The sequence below is a fragment of the Callospermophilus lateralis genome, chromosome 5 (genome assembly GCF_048772815.1).
Source record: "Callospermophilus lateralis isolate mCalLat2 chromosome 5, mCalLat2.hap1, whole genome shotgun sequence".
NCBI lineage: Eukaryota > Metazoa > Chordata > Mammalia > Rodentia > Sciuridae > Callospermophilus > Callospermophilus lateralis.
Window position 1 is genome coordinate 86222779 of NC_135309.1, and position 13422 is coordinate 86236200.

Below are 13422 nucleotides of genomic sequence, written 5' to 3' on the forward strand. Positions count from 1 at the left end.
ATAAGCAACCATAACATCTATACAACCAGATTTATATTATGGCAATGCTTAGAAATTTGTGGATTATAACATAGCTTCGTGCCTCTTGTACTAGAACTAGTTCCACTAAAACATTTTGAAGACTAATGAGCATATATAACATAATATCATTGTGAAGTATTTATGGCATCAACATTTTAAGTTAAAGAGTAAGAGTATAAATCTCTCCATGATGAAATGACACAATGAGACACATCAAAGTGATTTATTATCAGTATCTCAAAAATCTTATGGCTCTTTTTCTTATTTTTTATGAACTGCTATATTCCTAAATTTTGAAAAGTTTCTGTCTCTCACTAACATGTTGTAGGAATGAACACTGAAACAATTATTTAATGAATCATGACCATCTGCTGACATACTTGAAAAATTGTGGTAAGGATAAAAATATAGTCTTGATGCTAACAAAACCTAAGTGGTGCTAGTTGAGTTTTTCCAGGCTGAGATTGTTGATTGATCCTGATATGAAGAGAAGGAGATGGGGACAGAGAGCAAATAGACTGAAAGATTTGAGAGGAGGGATTTTTCATAAGAGGACTTGGAGACCCAAAGGTAGCTGCCTGTGTTTCACTCTTATCTACTTTCTTCTTCCAGGGAGAACTTGGTCATATTGTTGCCAAATGTGTTTTAGTGTGGAATCTTCCTAATATGTGCTATGAAATTTACGTACATTCTTCAACCTAAGTTTCACTTTTCTTAATTGTAAACTAGGGATAATGTTATATTGTACTCTCCAAGAGCTACTGTGATGATTAGAAAAGAGATTAAATGGTGTAGATTATTATAATTAACATAACCATTTTACAAATAAGAAAACTAAGCTACATTATGTGACTTTTTCAAGGTCATATAGTTAATGACAGGAGTAAAGTATGCATTGTGTCAGGCCCAGCATGGTGGGGCACTCTTGTAAGCCCAGCAGCTCTGGAGGCAGAGGCAGGAGGATTACAAGTTCAAAGCCAGCGTTAGCAATTTATCAAGGCCATAAGCAATTTAGTGAGACCCTGTCTCAAAAAAAAAAAAAAAAAAAAAGTAAAAGGGTTAGAGATGTGGCTCAGTGGTTAAGTGCCTCTGGGTTCAATCCCTTGAACAACAACATCAAAAAAATATTGCACTGTATTACATGAAAATTATTTTTGCATCCAATCATAATTGAACCTAGAGTAATGGATGGAGCTGATTGTATTGGTTAAGAACAAAAATCTCAGAATACATTATGACTGAATTGAGCCAGGTGTGGTACTGCATACCTGTAATCCCACCTATGCAAGTCTGAGGCAGAAGGATTGCAAGTTTAAGGCTCAACTTAGTGAGACCTGGTCTCAATACAGAATAAAAGAAAGGGCTGAGAAAAGTGCTTGCCTAGCATGCACAAGGTCCTGGGTTCAACAAGAAAGGAAGGAAGGAAGGGGGAGTGAGGGAGCGAGGGAAGGAAAGGGAGGCAATTCCATATTGCAAGTTTTCAAACAACACCACATAATACGTGCATTCTCTGTATTAGAAAGTTTGTATGAGTTTTCAAATAACTGCTGATTTTTTTTCTCTCTTACAAACACATTTATCCACAATGTCAGTCTGAGTATCCTGTTACCTTTGATGAATTGTGGAGGAGAGTTGCACCAAAGTTATATTTGCCCCAAATATAATTAAGTAAATTAAAATCTATTCTGAGTGAAATTGTATTGCATGAACATGAAATTGATGCTTTGTATTGAGCATTTAAACTTATCATTGGTTTTGTGCTTTTATAATTGTATCAAAGGGAAAGTTTGTCCTTCCGTAAGTTCCATGGTTAATAAGTATCACATACTGATTTTGTCTACTGTTCATCTTCCACATACCTGGACTCCTCTGAATGTCTGATATAAAGAAAAAATTCTGAACACTTTTCTTCTGAGATTATGACAATGAAAATCAAGCAGAATTTTCTATAAAGCAAACTAGAAAACAGCAAATGATGAGAAAATTAAAATTATGTACCCAAATCAGCATTCAGGGATGTGCTCTGCTCCATTTAACACTTAATTTTCTTTTATACCACCTTGTGTTTTGTTTTTGACTTTTCACATTCTTCAGACACTTGGTAATATGAAACAACTTCAGAATAAAAGTCTAGCTCTTTGACCCTTTCCAAGCTGAATTCTCTTTGTTAACAGATAATCAAATACAAACAAATAAAAATGAATAATAGTAAAAGCTTTCCTACATGAAATAATTTCCTACTGTATGTAATGTCACTTTTTTTCTCACTTTTCTATTTTGTACATTAATTACACTTTTATGTTGAGTATATTTTTACTTTAGGCTAATACAATTGAAAAGATCTAGATTAAAGTAGGTCATTAAATTATATTTGGGATCAAAGATTATCAATTGATTCAGTTAAGAACAATCAACATCAGACCTGTGATTTTGCCATGAATAGAAATCTAATCTTATTACATTTTTTAAGTTAACAAGGCAATTATAAATGCATTTCAGTGCTTCTCTCTCTCTCTCTCTCTCTCTCTCTCTCTCTCTCTCTCTCTCCCTCCCTCCCTCCCTCCCTCCCTCCCTCCCTCCCTCCTGATGTTTTCAAAACATTAATCAAGGAGGACTGGTTAAATGTAACCCCACTCTAAGATTTCACTCCAATTTAAATGTATATTTCACAGTGACTCTGAATACATTCACTTTCTACTTATGCTTAGAAAACAATTAAATATTGTTAGGCATGCATTTCAAATACAGCTTCAAAGTACTGAGACTCAACCTTTAAGTTGTGAATTTTGACCTCATTTCTCCTTTTCTTCTCTGGGTTGCAAACCAATACTTTTCTAGGAACTAATGTTTAAAAACTGGTCCTACATCTACTTAATCTAAAAGTATTTTATATCTCTCTTTTTTCAAACTACAAAATATAATACAATTTGCTTATCATATTCCACAGAATACCCTCCAATGCCCTTTTAAAATTAAACTATTAATAAAGTAAAACATACCTACAGAAAAGTACACAAATCACAAATGTTCAGCACAATGGATTTTCAGAGAGTAAATGTTCCATGATACCGCAAGCTTGGTAAGACCCAGAAAATGATTATACTCAGGTGCACCTTATTGTGCCCTCTGAGTCATTAGCACCTTTCCCTAAAGGCACAATATCCTTAATTTTATTGCCACTGTATGGATTTGCCAATTGTGCATGTATATTTTTCTGTTTTTGTTTAAACATTTGATTTTGAGATTCATCCACCCCATTGACTGATAAAATGTTTACTCATCCTCATTAACATGCATAGTTCCATTGATGCAGGATGTTTCTATATTGCTGTACATAATATTGTCTTTCATTTCATGTTCATCATTCTGATGAGTACACTTTATTTTCTCATCCTGGCCACTAAGATGTTTTGAAGGATAAATGTAACTTTACAAAAGCAAAATCTAGTAGCTGTAACTTGAATATCATTCCAGCAGACTTCTTTCATCATATATTTACCATGGGCTTAAAATGAACCAGACAGTGTTCTAATCTAAAGGACTGATGAGGGTGTGGATAACTAATATACAAGCAAACAATATAACATTTAATAGGGACAATTAATATGAATAGCACAAAATAGTTTGATCGGTGAGTTATAAAAGTTCCAATTGTTAATCAGTAGATGTAATTAATTTTAAGTATACTATTAAACAATGTTAGCAGTTTAAGTTTGGATATCATTTCTTAAATATATATCCATTAAATACATCAGGAATAAAGTTAGAATATTTATCTTCCTGTGACAGAAATTTCTGAATTTCATGGGGCATTAAGATTAAGAAAAATTGAAGCATAGCCTTAAAAAGGAATGAAATTATGCCATTTGCAGGTAAGTAGAGCTGGAAAATAGCATGCTAAGTGAAATAAGCCAAACCCCCCAATCCAAAGGCTGAATGTTTCTCTGATAAGGGGGTGCTAATTCATAATGGGGGTTGGGGTGGGGAGAGAAGAATAAAGAAATTCTGGATTCTACAGAGGGGAAAGAGGGGAGGGAAGGGCATGTGGGGATAGGAAGGAACAGGGTATGAGATGGACATTAATACCCTATCTACACACATGATTACACTACCAGTGTGACTGTCCACCATGTTCAGCCAGAGGAAGAAGAAATTGTGCTCCATTTGTGTACAATGTGTCAAAATCCATTCTACTGTCATGTATAATAAATTAGAACAAATTTAAAATAAAGTAAAAAAAAAACTTCAGCATATCTCCTTTTAATTTTCTTTATTTTAATGTCAATTCAAAAAACTTTTAATTCATACATTAAAAAGTATTCTCATTTCTGGGATACTTTTTGATGTTTTAAAACATGTACACATATTGGAATTTTCAAATCAGGGTAATCATGTCTCCTCAAACATTTGTCATTTTTAATTGAATTTTATAGTAGAATGTGAATTACTAACTAAAATTTCAGCATTTTTTTGTCTTTTCAATTGTTCACTTATTTTAGTTAATTTCTCATAACCAAAGATATTTTCTCCTTCAAAATTTTGAGCCAAATGTTTTCCAGAATTTTGCATAAAATCTGAATATTTTCAGTAAGTGTTTACAAGATTAATGTGCTAATGATTAATCATTAAATGGATACCCACACATATATACATATATGCATGTACATGTACATGTAAAATCTCTATTGGATTAACTATATGATAGTTTTCAATTCATCAAAATAATGTTTTATTCATAGGCATTATTTTAATTTTGAGATCTTAAAATAATTTGCTAAATTATGTAATATTTTTACCATATTAATTTTTCATTGTAATACACAATGAAGGAATGCATAAATAATGTAATATATTATAAAAAAATCTTATATATATGTATTTTCTCTTTAATGTACCTTTCTTTGTTTTGTCAAATTTTGATCATTATAAGAATATAGACATGATTAAAGACACGGTTTTACCTTCATATTTCCAATAATATCTATTATATTTATTTTACTCATAAATTTTATTAATATTTCCTATTTTTGCGATTTTTATACTGGTTTTTTATATTTTTATGATCTTTGTATTTTAAGAAAATTGGCACTAAAATATCTCATAATATTTAAATATGCATTTTAGCCAGGCTTGATGGCACACTCTTGTAATCCCAATGGCTCAGGAGGTTGAGGCAGTAGACTCCCAAGTTCAAGGCTAGTTTCAGCAATTTAGCAAGATTTTATCTCAAAATAAAAAGAAAAAGAAAAAAGGGCTGCAGATGTTGCTTAATGGTTAAGAACCCTGGGATTCAATCCCTGGTACCAAAATAAGTAGAGATGCATTTTGTTTTCATTAGTATCATTAATATAATATATATATTAAAGTGAACTGATACACAATTAGAGGCTTTGTAATTTGTACTTAAAGTATCATCTTCTTGTTAAGTTTAGCAAACAAATAAAGTTCTTCAGTTTCTCCACCAGTAACCCTCAATCATAAGTGCTGATATATTTTATTCAATTATTCTTTACTTCTTAACGTTTGAATAATGAACCATTCATGTAAAATAATGTTTCTTATCCTAAAGACCTCACCAGGTCCAAGAACTCCTTGAAGTAGTAAACCGTTCCTTTTCTGAAACATTATGCTTTGAAAGAAATCAATAAACCTTATGTGTTAAAGACATTTGAAATCATTCATTAAAATTATTTTACATGTATTTCTAATCTACTTTAAACACATTTATATCTTACTTTTATGCTATATATGTTTGAATTTTGCATTATATAGATAAATAACATCTTAAAACTAAGTGATATTCAAAGTGGTTTTTGTAGTTTTTTTTTTTTTTTTTTTTTTTAACTGAACTGGGTATTGAGAGTTTTCTCAAATTCTTAAAATATTATCTGTTGTGTTATCTTCAATTTTTAATTTCCAGAATTTGCTTTTCAATTGTTAAACTTGTACTACAATCTTTTTAAAAGTGATCAATTGAAAGAAAATAAATTGGGCGTCTATTAAGTGAGGAACACTGGCCTTGAAAAGCTAAAAAGTAAATATATCAGATAGAGGGAGAAAGCCCTTGATTGAGTCCATCAAGTGCAGGTTTTCATGTCCTTGGAGTTATAGACTGTTGTGACAGTTGATAGAATAATGGAAATTAACACACTAACAAATGCACAAATATGATAATCAGCTAGTTATAATAGCTACCCAAATAGGACTATGCATTAGGGAATCCAGAATGTATTATCAGATAATAAGTTACTGTATCAGCTTGTGAATATTATTATAGCTCAATATTGCCTATTCATTAACTTTCAAAAGGGTTAAATGTATGCCTCAGTAATGTATGTGGTCCTCTATTCCACTGGTATCATAAACCTATAAAATAATTATTTTGATTTAATGTACTTTTGTTTTTGCCTCCTTTCACTTTATATATCTTTTTTTTTTTTTTTTTTGTATTTAGTGTTCAATGCCCGGTGTTTTACTACTGAGTCATATTCCCAGTCTTATTTTGTTTATTAATTTTGAGACAGGGCCTCATTAATTTGTCCAGGTTGTCCAAAAACTTGGAATCCTTCTTCCCCATCCTCCTGAATAGCTGGAATTACAAGTGTGAGCTACTGTTCTGACATTTATAAAATCTTTATACATATTATTGAGGTTTAAAATGTTTAAGCATTGAAACTTCTTCATCTTTTTTACTGGTGCATTATAATAATAAAAAAATAGCAGGACTTATAACATCATATTCAAATGTGCACATGAAATAATTCCATCAATCTTATTTCCCAGTAACCTCCTTGTCTCTCCCTTTCTTCCTTCCCAATTCTGTTGTTCTACTCTACTGATTTCCCTACTGTTTTCTTTTTTTCATGAACTCTCCTAACATCTATAATTCTCTCATCCCCAAACGAATCTCTCCAATACATATTTTATAAAATGATTTTTAAATTCCAGTTTTGTAGAGTTTGTAACATTGATAAATGTGAGAATTAAATCTATTTGAATATTCTCAATAAAGTGTTTGATCAGACTCAAATGGCCAGCTTTAGACACTTGGCTACCTAGACATGTAGGGACACAGAATGCAGGTGAAAGAGTTGAGAAATTCTGTGACTGTCTTCTCCCTCATTAAAGGAAGTGTTTTTATCTCCTTTCTTTTTCAATGCACTTGATTTGCTTTTCCTAAATGTCTACAATTTCTGATTAGCAGTTTATCATTTTCATAAAGTTTTGAAAATTACTTTTAGAAATGATTCCTCAAATCTTCACTTAACAAAAGAGTCAAAATTCTAAATTTACAATGTAAAAGTATAGTGAATATGAAATCTAAATAAAAGTATCGTTTGGTCACCACATCTTTAGCTGTATGGGCATGCAGACAAGCTTGAGGAAATTTGAGAAGAGCAAGATAAAAAGGAACTGAGGGCAAAGCAAAGAAGTCATGCAAATCAGGAGTCTAGTGTGGAACCTGCAGCGCCAGCTGTCACAGAGGAGAAATGGAAAAGCACATGTTTCCCAGCCATCCACTTTGTTTAAAGATCCCTCACCAAAGTTCTTTGATAAAACAAACAAACCACAACAAAAAAGAAAAGAAAAACAACAGAACAAATAAAACTGTACACAGCGAAGTCATGAAAACAATTTTAAATACTTAAAAATCTAAGGAGAAAGTTCCATAGAAGTGTTGTAAAGACAATTAACAAAGAAATGATGGAACATGACAGCTAGCAAAGGATAAATTCGATGAAAGAAAATCACTGGTGTCTGCAAAAGTGAAAATATTTAATTTGTGCAATTCTTCATGGGCAGATAAATCATATTTCCTGAAAATCTGTCCAAAAGCTAAAATAACCTTACTGTGAACCTAAATTATGGTTGATAATTACTATGGAAAATGTGACTCAGATAGGGTAAAATCTAGATTGATATCTAAGAATAGATAAAAGAAAGAAAATATTTAGTCTTAATATATTGAAAGAGAACAAAAAAATCTCTTACATACAAAATATTTACTCTTCCACTGAAGGAAACATAATCATCATCATCATTGTTTCTGAAGGCAGAATATAGAAGAATGAGTGACTCAGAATGAGTAAAAATAATCCCCCAGATCCCCTGTGAGACTGACACAAGTAATCCTAGAAAATAATGTCAGTTAGCATTACAGATCCCTTGGAGACTTTTGTAAAATGATTTTTGAATATTTATATTTTTGCAAGAGATATCTACAAAAAAGGGAATTACCTCTGAGAAGAATTTGTTGGAAGTTTCTCAATAATAAAAAATAACAAAAATTCTGTTATTAACACAGGAAAGATTTTTTTAATCTAAAACAGAGATAGTCTGAAGAAATAAAATTCTGTTTTTCAGCAGATTCGAATTAAACCTAAACATAAGCTGCATTTTCATCATTAACTCAGAAATGCTAAATCAAGATCTGATAGCAAAAATGCTGAAAATATATTGATTTAAACCCTAAAAGCTAATTTAAAGATGAGATGGATAGACAAAAGAACTTAAAAAATATAAACCAAAGAAAATATAGTTTGACCTTTACTTTTCCTTTCTGCAGTCAAAACTAAAGAATATAGAAATATACAAAAGTGTGCATAATATATGCAACTATGTAAATATGTGTGATGTATTGGTTATATATATATCTGCAATAGCTCATTCAAGTCTTCCAACCACCTATGTTGGTCATATAGTATATGCAATTTTTTTTATATTCTTGGAGGAATTAGCTCATACTTTAGGAGAGTACACAAGAATTTTTGGTTTACATATTTCCTTTTTTCCTATGATAATGCAAAGTTTTTATAAAAGAACTATATGCAATAATTTTAATTCTTTTCAAACTGAATATTATCTTCATCAATAATCTTTTTATCAATAATAAAAAGATGAAAATCCTATGGAAATTCATCCTTTCTTAGGACACTTAGAATTAATGTTTTTCAGATTAATGCAAAATTAACTGACTAAATCAAAGCTGACGCACATTAGTATTATAGTAATATATAGTTATATTCAATGAAATAAAGATGGGTAGTTTGAAGTACTTATTTGGCCAATCAGTGTATAGCAATTATGAAACTATCATGTGCCAATGTTTTGAGAAAGATGCAAAGAAATTCCCTATCATGAAAAAACAATAATGTAATAAATTCAACAGATTCATACTTCAAACAGAAGTTTTTTTTTTTGTTTGTTTGTTTTTTTGTTGGGGTGTACCGGGGATTGAACTCGGGGGCACTTGACCACTGAGCCACATCCCAAGCCCTATTTTGTATTTTATTTATAGACAGGGTCTCACTGAGTTGCTTAGTGCCTCACTTTTGCTGAGAATAGCTTTGAATTCACTATCCTCCAGCCTCAGCCTCCCAAGCTGCTGGGATTACAGGCATGGGACACTGCCCCTGACTATACTTCAAAGAGAACATACAATTTTAGCTCAGTCTGGGAAGATAACTGGTATATTAGTCAGATTTCTGTCATTGTGACAAAACACCTGAGAAAGTCATCTTAAAGAGGAAAAGGTTTGTTTGGCTCATAGTTTCAGACATTTTAGTCCATGATTACATGGTTCTATCAATATTGAGCACATGGTGAAGCAGAACATCATGGCAATGAGCACATATGAGCACATAGTAGCATAAAGTGCTCACCTCATGGTGACCAGGATACAAAAAAAAAAAAAAAAAAAGATAGAAAGAAACAGGACAGGTCAGGAACAAATTATAATATTCTAGGGTATGTCTTCAATGATCTGCTTCTGCCCTCTAGGCCTGATCTCCTAAAGTTCTGAGCACCTTCCTACATCCCATTTAGTTATTAATCCATCAACTGATTAATCCATTGATGAGGTCAGCGATCTCATGATTCAATCATTTCCAAAAGGCCCCACCTCTGAACATTGCTTCATTGGAGATCAAGCCTTTGATACATGATCTTTTGAATAATATTTCAGATCTAAATCAAAAACAGCAAGAAAATAGAGAAGGTAAAAAATGAGTATTAGGAAGAGAAAATAATGCAAACCTACAAGGGTGAGGAAGCAGAAATTCAGGGAAGAAACCTTGGGCTGAATCCCAAGGTTCATAAGTTGAGTGAAATTTGTGTCAGTCTACCAAAGTGTGTCACAATTTAAAAATAGAAGGCTTGGCATGCAATAAAAAGTAGGTTAAGCATTATTCTGTAATTGTTAGGCTATCATTGAAAGAATAAAGAGATACAAGTGACACAATCTATTTTGCATTAAAGTTCTTTCCAAGGGTGTAGGTACTAGAAGGGAACAGGAATAGAAAAGAAGACCTCAGTTATGGGGTTTCATTGATCCAGGAAAGAAATAATGAATACTACTATGATGCAGAACAACAGAAATGATAAAATTAGATGTATTTTGGTACAATTAGAGATATAGCTTATAATATTTAAGTGATAATATATGAAGCTGTTGCAAATAGGATCCTCTGAGCAGCTGACTTAGATAGCTTATTGTTCAGGGTGTTTATTAAGGATTACTCATTAGTGTCATGTTTTACTAAAAAGAATCAGTTTAAAAAAATGGATTACTTGGGGCTGGAGTTGTGGCTCAGTGGTAGAGTCCTTGCCTAGCATGTGTGAGGCACTGGGTTCAATCCTTAGTACCACATAAAAAATAAACAAATAAAATAAAGTTATTGTGTCCATCTACAACAAAAATGTATGTATATATTTTTAAAATGGATCACTCATTGTGTCCATTCCTCTAGAAAGGGGAATTAAAAAACAGAAATGGGCAAAGCATTCCAAACAGCTTTTGAAGATAATATAGGGATCCCTAAGCATGAAATGGCTTGTCAAAAATATCATGCTTTTGGCTTAATTGGACAAGTGGGTAGACCCCTCATGCAATCTGTCATTGGATATGGGCCGCACAATACACAGCATGACCCTGAAGGGGCAAACACTGAAGACTGTTTATTGTCAGCATTCTTAGTACACAGGAAGCGAGTCTTGTTTTGAAGGTGGAACATCCTGAGTCTATCATAATGAGTATAAGGGAAGAAGAGCATGCAAAGATATTTCCACATTTATAATTGCAAACAAAAATTCTAAAATAATTTAATGAAGTATATTTTTAGAAAAAGTAGCAGTGTGTTGGTGAACAAGTGTGTCCATCCTAGAGAACTCTGTTTCAGAGCCACTGAATTCAACTGAAGTTTTCTAAATTCTAAAGCCAAATTTATTTACCAAAGTTGTTGGAATACAGTTCTTACAATGACATTGACATGGGCCAAATCTCTACAAATACCAGTTAGTTTAATTTTGATAAGTAAATTTAGGAGTCAGATTTGTAAAAACACATGTGTGTGCTAATACATGGGTCAGGAAGAGTGAGAACTAAAATTTTAAGAGATCTTCTTTGTTGTAAAGACAAGTTTAAATATATACCCCATCAGCAAGGTCAATAACTCATTTCAAAGTAATATATCACTAACCATGAACATTGGGAGATTATAAAATATCTTACAGTTGTATGCTAATGTAAAAATACAAAAGATTAAAATGTCCTGTATTGAGAAAGTAAATAAAACAAAATTGCTTTTAAAAAGTGTTTTCATTTTATTTTTCTTTAAAAATATGTAGGGTGCACTATAGAAAATATAGGCAGTTTAATACTATAGATATTTTCAAAATCAACTTTAGAACCTCTATGCAGAAAGTGACCAATTTATAGTGCCTTTTCATAGCATTTCATGAGATTTGGCATGATAACTTATAATAACTTCATTTTCCTCACAGGAAAAAAAATGAGACTACTGCACAGTAAGAATTTGCAGTAAATCTCAGAAGAACTCAGTAGCTTGGCATTTATTGCCCATCGCTTCCTTTTGATTTAGCAGGTCTGCCCTTCAATATTTCTTTCCTCCAAATACTTGCCCAAGTCTGTTTTTAAAACAATTTATACTGGTGGCACATTTTACAGCCTTAGGTAGTTTGTGGCATATGTTATTGTGTCAGAATTGTCCCACTCTAGTATATTTAGAGAAACTTCTAGACATCTTTGGTCAAACTCAATTATTTTAAGGGTCTATATCTCCAAGAAAGAAAGGCATGGTACCATCTAGTGTTATTCCAGGAGGGGAGTTTTTCTTTAACTATTGCTATATATTTCACCATTGGTTTCAAGGAAAATAGTATCTGGAGATGGACTTGTAAGAATTTTTATTGGTTTTTGATCCTGTGGAATAGCATAAGAGCTAAACCAGGACTACATGTGTTATAAAAGTAAAATTCACAATGATTTTGCATCATAAGGTTTTATTATAAATTTTATAATAGAATTTAAGTCCACTATACTTTGAACTAGATGGACACTCATTCTTTAAAAGTTGTGTTTTTTGTTTTTATTATGAGACAAATATTCATCTTCGTATTTCCAAATATCTACTGAAGGTTTGGTGTGTTTACCAGCTACAGATAACTTAGAATTATTAAGAATTTGCTTAAATTTAATAGTACTAATATTTTAGATTTTAAAAGGTAAAAAGATGACATTATAAGATAACACTGGCTCAAGATCTTATTACTAGAAAGTATTCTTGGAACAATTTTGAGTTATTTGTAGATATGTATCCACAAATTTTTTTTTTCTTGGTTAAAATGATATGCTATAAAATAATGTGCTCCTTTGTAAATATAATACACAAAGATAAAATAAGAACAGAAAACACATACTTTATAATTATCCATTAGCTCTTCCTCATCATGAGCCCTTTCAAGTTTTTATGGTATTTGTGACTTCTGGATCAGGTAGAACACAATTAATTTATTTATTTTAATTAAATTTATTATAAATAGCTTACTAATAAGTTACACCTATATCCTCAAAGAAGTCCAAAAATATCAGACCTAATTTAAAATAAGTGATAAAATGGAAAGCATTATTTTATCCATTATCTAAATAATCATTTTTACCTCATCTTATTTTTATGCTATTTGGTGTTAAGTAACATAGTAATATGAAATTAATATTTTTAATTTTATGGTTCTATTTCTTATGACCTTTTACGTACCATTTATTATATGGAAGACACCCCTAAACTGAAGCCTAATCACAATAAGAGCTTATCCTTCAAATGGTGTGTCAATAATCATAATTCCCATAATTTTGTCCTCTAAACATTAAACTGCAAATTCATGTTTCTTGCAGCACAACTCACAAGAGTTGAAACATAGAACCAACCTAGGTGCCCAAGCATAGGTGGATGAAGAAGGAAAATGTGGTTTATATACACAATGGCATATTATTCAACCATAAAGAAAAATGAAATGTCATCTTTTGCAGAAAAATGAATGGATCTGAGGGACATCATAGTAAGTAAAATAAGCATAAAAGATAAGCATCATGTATTCTGTCTC